Genomic DNA, 5,000 nt, shown 5'->3' with positions numbered 1-5,000 from the left:
TGGATAAACCAACATTCGATGCAGGCGCTCGTACCGCTGACTATGATCATAACGATGAAGAAGAATCACCAAACACACACAGCGCTTGCACACAAAAGCAGCAGCATCTCATACGGAGCGAAGTGTGTAGTATGTCTGGTTGAGTTCGAATCACCACACACTCATGCATTTCGTAGTAGCAGATTGACCAGCAGTAGGTTAGTGTGGTAGGCGGGCACGTTACTTCCTATGGTGCAGGACTCGTGCAACAGCAACGTTCATCCGTTCACGCCACTACGATGATTTAACAATCGGCGCCTAGTGCCATGCATCTTCTCATCTTGTCCCCACATCTCTCATTTTCAGTTTTCAATATACCCTCGCTATCTGCTCTCCAAACTACTTCGATTTGTGAAGATCGCTATTCTTCTCTATCCACGCGACACTATTCGCTTGGACAGAGAGTTTATGGGCCAAAAGTTACTACAAAGTGATCGCATACCCCTAGCCAGCCGTTGCTTGGTTATTCTGATTCAATTGATTTTTCTCATTTTCCTCAACATCCTCCCCAGTACTAGACCGCATGATGTGCTTACTGTAACCAAGGTGTTGTTTCATCTGCTTGTTCTTTCCGTCAATGCCATGGGTGACCACACAAAGGTCACGTCAGGTATGCTTGTTTTCTGAAGTAAATGAAGCGTGCCATTTTTTGTGCATATTTTGTCTTGATAAAACACCAAGCATTATCAGCACCTTCGATGAAGAACTTCTAATATCCCTTTTCTTTTGCTCCGATGAGGCATTGTTAGAATGTGTACTATTTTTAAGCCGCTTTTATGCTTCCCTCCAATTATATAACCATTAAACAGCGAAAAGTGGCCTCGTGAATGTGTGTATACGATGATGGTTGGTTTGTTTGCATATTCTTTTTTTATCACTTCAATCCCGTTTCTTGTAGATAGCGCGGCGGAACACAACACCAGCAGTCATGTGGGACATTTTGTCACCAATACAGATAGCGGGTTTCGTGTTAAATTTTTTTTAACACACATACCATTGCACGTTCTATTGGTTTACCAGCTACGAGGTGTGCATCATTGAAAAATGTGTTCGCTGTTTACTATGCGTACGATTGTGAGATATATTTGCAAAGCGGAGAGACCTCTTGGATTAGCTTGCAATAGACGACAAAGAGCTTATGGTATAAAGATTCGACTAATACACAGGCGTGCACAGGAGATATCCATCCTACCGTCGAGATCTTCCAATATTGTATACGCGGGCGTCATGAACCTGTATGTTTCTTTTTTGTCGTCATTGATGCTATTCTCGATGCGTTGTAAACGCGTGCAGGTGCTATGTTTCGTGGCAGACGTCATAGGGATCTGTGCTAATTTTTTTGGTGGAAAATAAAACATTTCCTTTGTATACTTTAATGATTAAATGCTGAAAGGTCAAACTAAGCGCGTAGTTTCTTACATTAGCCATCTTTTACTCGTACTCTAGTTAGGCAAATCGAGGAAAATATATGGGAAACACCTTGTATTGTTTCATGTTCGCAATATCCCCATCGAATCCTTTTATTGAGATCTTTGATCAATATTACGGTCTATTCCATTCTTCCCAATGCTGATCACAATTATATGTTTCATGTTAGCTAAATTGCAAGAAATGAGCTGAGTATGCATTGTAATAATCTATTTTTGCGAAGAATGTGTTCTGTTCTACCATTGGCTAGAGAATGTTGCAACAGATTTGCAATCAACGCTTTCATTAGCTTTTTTTTGCTTTCATCCGTAACCCACATCCACGCGTACGTGACATTGGTAGTGTTTCTCAAATCCGTCTTCAAATGTCACACCTACTCGACATTGTCTGACTACGGATGCCAAGATGAGATACTTATACTTACGTGAATGTACGGTGCGACAGTTGACATGGGTCTGTTTAGCGGTGGGGGATAGCTATTCGCTTTTCTTTCTATTTACAATGCTTGTATTCAAAAGCCACTAGACGAGCGACCCACTGTTCCGTTTGCTAAACGGCAGTGCAGCTCGCGTGCAGCCACTACATTGCAACCGTGGCTGGGTATAGCTCTCAGTGTAGGTGGGTTGTTTTCAGTCGGCAGGAATGAAATGGAGGCGTTGGTTAGATTTGCACTTCCTCGTTGTGCTGCTGTAACATTGGAGAAGCCTTCCGATTTCGTAAATAGCTACTATTTAAATCATTGTTTTCTTTTAAGAACATATTGTTGAATGTCCCAGAAACTGGAAATGTAACGCAATGGAATAATTCTTATTGATCAAGCCAAATGATCGAACGCTTTGTTTTAAACGAACCTTTTCATTCTGTTCTGTGGGAAATACTTTAGAAGCAGCAGCACCAGAATGATCATCACAATCGCATGTTTGCTCCACTGGGGTTTAATTGAGTATTGAGCCTCGACTGGCGGCGGCAGTTCGAGCCAGTTCACGCAGCCACGTTGCGTTGGCCAGATGCGTCAGTCAGGCAAACCGTCGTGAAGTAAATTTGTTTATCGTTGTTGCTTAAATACCTTGCCAAGGCAGGCACAACGTATGGAAGCGTTCTCTCCTAGCGCACAGGAGTGGGACGCCTGGCGAGAAGTGTTTAGCTGCTGTTAGCAGCGTGCCGCCGATCGTGAGACGATATTTTTGTAAAGTACATTCAACTATTTTTAGATGGTGCGCTATATCGTGTGTGTCGAGAATTGCTTATTTTTTCACTTCTTGTGGCTTAAAGAGAGATCAGCCGAACCTCAATAAGCAGCAGCCCCCCAGACACCCGCCCCCTACATTCTGACTGCGACTAAGCTTTGTATTGTTGTGTAGATATCATGAACTTTACAAGTGTTCACTGTATATGGAAAACGATTCTCATCTTTTGAAGAAGCTCATACACGTGCGTCGTCGTGCTGACGCGTCTCGCAACCAATTCGTAGTGGAATTAGGAGGTTCGGTTCATAGCACAACTTCAAGGTGGATGCGAGCGCTAGGCCGTTTGATTTGATGTACATCGTTTATTGATCTTTCTTCCCACCCGCTAGTAGAACACGTGTATGGGAAAACACTGGAATTCTTCCGCGAGCGTCACTTGTTTCAATAGCGTAATATTTTCTCAAATCACCGAAACGTACTCAATTGCACATCGGCGCATAACAATTATAAACTGTGCGAACAATAGGAACACTATAAGATGAGAACTTCTGACACATACTAGTGTAATCTAATCGATTAAATCGTACGTTCAGTTCGATTCGCTCAATGAATGTTTCTGGTGCGAAGTTTGTAAAGTTGATTATTGACACCATGTTGATGCTCATGCAAATGTTATACTTCATAGATTAGCACTTGAATTGATAGCGAATGTGTACCAGGTTTAAGTAACAATGTTTGGAACTGAAGTGTGTGACTAAGGCACGATTTGTATACGAATAATTCAGATATTTTCACCATTCCTTTTCACGGGCGTTGTTTTGTCGATATTCTGCTAGCTTTTGCCCGTACTACTACTGCTACTGGAGCGTGAATTTTATTTGTGATACAGTAAGATATTTTCAGAGGGACTAAAGTAGATAATATGTTGGTCTAATAGTAAGATTAATGCAAGGTGTGTCCAAGCAAAAACTGGCAAAAATTGATATGATTTGGCGCTGGTCAGATAAAACAATTTTTTTACAACATATAAATCGTTTGGATCGAATAAAAAATTAATTATCCATCTTGGTTTATCCAACAACAGGTCTTATTTATTCTGTTTACCGTTAGTTGGTTGAAAGTTGTTGAAAAACAGATCGTTATTCTACGAGCTATTTGATAGAATATTTTTGAAAGATCTTAACAACTGGAGCAATGGCCGTCACAGTAAAGACATTCATAGTCCATTGAAGGTGGCCAATGCCGATTTACATTGAGATTGTTTTAGCGCCGAAATAGTTCCAAAATAAATCTCGAATGATATCTTTCCGAGTGAACGACATTCCTCTGACTCTAAAATGAGCTAGTTGGTTGCTGAGCATGCTAGAGTGAGCCAAGACTTGTGTGATGTGTAATTAGCGTTATTAACACTTTATTCTATACACGTTGAAATTCTAATCGATTTGAAACATTCTGATAGGAACAGCTATCTGCGACTTTACTATTTGTTTGAACAGGCGAAACACTGATTTGCATCTTTGTGATTCTCCATTTGTTGCGATTTTACCGAACCAAAAAAATGGTATGTCTATGGCTTCGCAAAGTGAGTAGGCGACTTACTTTTGCAGCAGTTTCTATGGGTAGTAGTGAATGTAAGCGCAGCAATCATGTTTGTAAACACGATAAAGACGTCAAAGTAAGACGTTGTAAAGCTTCTTGTGAGTTTTTATGAATTTACATTTTGTGCAAGCTACAACTCTTGATAACCGATATCACTCTGCCGCGTAGTTGATGTAATTATTGAAGGTGTTGAGGTACCATGGTAACTACCAGGCATCAATGTAGAAAGATAGCATCAATTATGCAAGATGCTGCAAGCTTTACGTGTGCTGATTATTTTGATATCAGCCATTTTTGCTGTTGAAAATCATCATTCAATTAATTGAATTGACTATTTCAACTAATGTGTTTAATTCTTTTTTTCGTTTCAGATAAATTGCCGTTTGACTACAAAATGATTTTATGACAGGCTGGAAATGTCTCGAGCTGAAATGATCGTTACAATTGATGATCAACTTCATGTGATAGCGAAGCATATGAGAGAATGTATAACAGCGCATACTTTACTTTAAATACAGTGAATAGTGCAAAGTAGAGAATAGTCTAATGGTGAGGTGCATGTGGGCTATGAAAGGCTAAAAGAAGTGAATACGACGATCCAATGGTCATACGCACTAAGACCATACCGACCTGATAGGTTACAGTCCACAGAGGTGAAAGAAAGACAATGGGGATAATATATTGTCAATATTTGTTAGGCTTTCGGTATTACCAATGACGAACAACTGCAGTGCATTTGTTTGATGA

General features: G+C 40.4%; 1 protein-coding gene across 12 annotated transcripts in view; it reads left to right on the top strand.

Annotated features, from left to right (window-relative positions):
• Positions 1–5,000, top strand: part of LOC125949312 (serine/threonine-protein phosphatase 2A 56 kDa regulatory subunit epsilon isoform) — a 19,757-nt gene that overhangs the window by 3,695 nt on the left and 11,062 nt on the right. For 2 of the 12 annotated variants that reach the window (XM_049676252.1, XM_049676251.1), the window contains exon 2: positions 4,625–4,802. The exons of 7 other annotated variants lie outside the window; for them this stretch is intronic. The gene's annotated coding sequence lies outside the window, so the exon portion shown is untranslated. 3 more of the 12 variants (XM_049676254.1, XM_049676260.1, XM_049676258.1) reach the window with 3 other exon arrangements.

The sequence above is a fragment of the Anopheles darlingi genome, chromosome 2, assembly GCF_943734745.1.
Source record: "Anopheles darlingi chromosome 2, idAnoDarlMG_H_01, whole genome shotgun sequence".
Classification (NCBI taxonomy): domain Eukaryota; kingdom Metazoa; phylum Arthropoda; class Insecta; order Diptera; family Culicidae; genus Anopheles; species Anopheles darlingi.
Note: the sequence above shows the minus strand (reverse complement) of the source record. Positions and strands in the feature narration are given on the sequence as shown.